We start from the raw sequence: 3,736 nt of genomic DNA, 5'->3' as shown, positions 1-3,736 counted from the left end.
AATTAGTTTCCATAAACAATTCTTAAGATAGATAAGTGGACTGGCACCTATTAACAGTTCGCCTTTGATTTGTAATGTTGTTTTAATGACAGCAGTTTGTTAGAATACTGATATAGATTTGTAGCTTAATATGGAATTAAGTAAGTTAGATTTTAAATAGTTCAAGTATTACGTGTGGAAGAGCGGTTATAATAGTCTCAGTTCAGTTGATTTGTAGGAACAATAATAAAGAAATATTACTGATATTAGTGATGTAATTTCGAGAAGATCACCTACGAAATGTCACTTATGTTAGTAGTATGTCTCTGTAATGATATTCCGTATTACGTTCTCGCAGTGCAGGAATCTGCGGCGAGCCTTGCATTTCACTTCTATCAACTCAAGCCAATATTAACCGAACAGATTTGCTAAACTTCAATATTCCAATATTAAACGCTCGAGTGACAGATTTTGTCTGCTTAGCCATCTGCTGTACTCCAAAGACCACTTCCTCGAATAGTTAATAGTTATAAGCCTTTTAGGTTGCTTGAATTGTGCTCTAAAATGACAAGGTTGTTACTTGAAGTTGCATAATATTCCACTTAAATTATAAAACGCCTCCTTACAGGCAGTAAGGTAGTAGGTACAAAAGATAGTATCATAATATTCCGTGAGTTACACGAGAATTTTACAATTCACCGGGAATACTTGAAAGTTAGCAATAATGAATAAATTCCAGCGCTGAATTCCAGCTATAGAGCTAACAGGTGATTCTAAAAATAATAGGATATTGGTTGAGATAAAAAGTGAGATGCAATTTAATTTATCTTTTAGAAGTATTCTTAAATAGTGATATCCAGATAATGAATTCTGGGTTTTCTTGATTAGATGAAACGCATGTCACATGAACAAAGGGCCACTTTCAGTCATTTCAGACCATGAAATTCTAGAAACTCTAGAAAGAGAACGTTACAGTGAACTTACCACAATATGTAATTCTTTCCTTTAAAACTGACCAGTTATTTTATAACGAGTTCAAAATCATTATTCGATTTCTTGATAATTGATTACAGTCACGATAAATAATTTGAGTTATATGGGAATTGTTGGAGTTGTGCCCAATTCCAGAAACTTCTAATGAAGTAATAGTGTTGATTATGATGAAAGTGGTTGTTTTGAAAATTAAATATTAGTTGGGATTGTTCAGATATTTCATTCCAGCTACGATCGAGTGGAAACCATTTCCATCCGGTACAATGCTGAGAATGTTAAATTTGGTCGCACCCCTACCTGTTAATTGCTATTATCACACTTCTGTAACGTAGAATTTATCTTGGGGGAACGAGAAATTTGTTCAGTATATTGTTTGTACCTACCGTAATACGGAATTGATATTAGATACTGATAACATATAATTTTCGGCAGTGTGGAACAGTTTTGACTGACCTTATTATTGCAATAAGGTTACGGCCTCGAAGCGGCAAAGTTATTTACTCGGCTTCTGTCTTGATGGAAGGTCGAAATTGTAACACACTGCCAATAGTTGAAAATTTGTCAACTGAATGGTTGTACGTGTATCTTGTGGAGCTGCACAAATTTGCAAACGCTGACCGCCGAATCTGATAGCTTAATTAGCTACTTGAAACAGGTGTTTAAGTTTGAGGAAGTACCAAACAAAGTGAGCTCTGAACTGAAGGTCGTTTGACCGATTAACCCACTAGCGGTAGTCAGCGCTTGACAATTTGTTCACACACATGTGGTAGGCGGATGAAATGAAAGTCACGTGATTTTTGGCGAAAAAAAATAGTAACAAATTAATTTTAAATCATCAATTATTGCTCTTTATAGCATATTACGGAATTTGAATTAGCCTCATCGACGGTAGTGCGAGCGTTTTCGTTAGAAGATTACGTGAGATTTGGATGATAAAGTTGTTGATCGATGAAGTCAGGTGCAGAAAGAGCTCCCACCAAACTCGATGAGGCTAATTATAGGCTGCAGTGAAATGTTCGGTTTAAGGACAAAGGTGGATTACGGGATTAAAGCCTAGCTTCTGAAGCAGCCTGCATGTAATTAAAGTTATTGTTTCAAGTATCAGTATATTGACCATAAACAACAAACATTCTTCTATTAACTGAAACTCCGACATTCTTTACGTTTTAACTGATCCTGGTGCCACTTTCCATCGAATAGTACTTAATCGAAACCATACTAATTCACTAACTGTGAACAATTAAATCTGGTAGTAAGTATGAAGAGTTACTCATGTCCAGTGTCCACTACCCTCGTTACTTCTACCTTAATCTTCTATATAGCTCCTACTCCTAGAGGCTATCTGTTATTCGTATAAAATAACCAAATAATCTAGGTCCCTTTTACCTATACCATGGTATTTGTGATGGAAATGGCACCATGAATAGTAAGAATTAAAAGTTGTGCGGATAAAATTAAGAGAATCTTGTCATACATTTACACGTATCATGATAATTACTGATTACTGCAAGATTACGTGTATTATTTGTCACTTAGTTTTTTAAAATGTATTTCGCTCAAACATCAAACCCGCTGTCGAGATAACCTGAATTGTAGCACCCATTTGGAAACTTTTCAAACTGTCTGTTAATGGTAACACGACATCTGTCCGACAGCACTATTTTCTTGTGTTTGAAGTGATATCTCAAATTTGGCACATAGAAATTCACCCAAACTTGCACAAATTATTTGTCTTAAAGCTTACTATCTAGAAAGTTCCAAGAAAATCGTATCGTTGGATATGATACATGCCTTGGTACCACTGCAAACCACCGAATTGGAGATATTTTTTGTGTTTAAGGTGATATCTCAAATTTGGCACATAGAAACTCGCTCAAACTTACACAGATTATCCGTCCTATAACCATTCTACTTTATGGAAATTTTCAAGAAAATCGCACGGTAGGATCTGATATAAACTATTGTCCGAATAACCTATTTTCTGATTCGGACAGATGTCGCCCAATCCTAAATATTATAGGTAACCAAGCAACGAGGTTAACATTATTGAAAATCCTCTGTCAATGGATCGGACGGCCCGACGCGATGTATTCGCATCTTATCTCCGGCACGCTGGCACGTTTGATGGCAAATTCTACACATATAAAATAAGACCGTGCGTGCGCAATCACATAAATATTCGGTTTGGCGTCGACGCCATACGTTTACGACACAATATTTTCGATGTTCCTAAATTGCAACGTTATTATCACCACTGTGATGTCAAACTAATTCTAGCCAAAATACCTTCCGTAACCGTGAAATAATGTCAGTGTTCCATCAAAGGTGAAATATTCTGCAAATTGGGCATCACGTACTGTCACCTAATTGAATTATATTTTAGCCCTATTTCAATTTTCATGAGATCTTAAAACCGCATCTAACACACTCTAAAAATCTGCACAATATGGGAGAAAGAAGATGGATGTTTTCCTATTTGTAATTTGGTTGATCGTTTCAAATTATCTTTTGTCTCCACTTACTTACAGAGTATAGATAGGAAACATCTAATGTCTCAATTCTTGGCTGTTACAAATAGCAATTAACAGTAAACACCTTAATATTTGTAATCACAGACCACACCCTTTTTATAAGTCATTAAAATCACACACGTAGGAATGGTTTAATTTATTTTTAAAGCATCATTAAAGTATAATAAGCTTTACAAATTTTGACATGTAAGAAATTGAGAACGTTATATTTTAAATTGAGTTATAGTTTTAAA

The sequence above is a fragment of the Bolinopsis microptera genome, chromosome 7 (genome assembly GCF_026151205.1).
Source record: "Bolinopsis microptera isolate Bmic1 chromosome 7, MBARI_Bmic_1.0, whole genome shotgun sequence".
Lineage (NCBI taxonomy): Eukaryota > Metazoa > Ctenophora > Tentaculata > Lobata > Bolinopsidae > Bolinopsis > Bolinopsis microptera.
Note: the sequence above shows the minus strand (reverse complement) of the source record.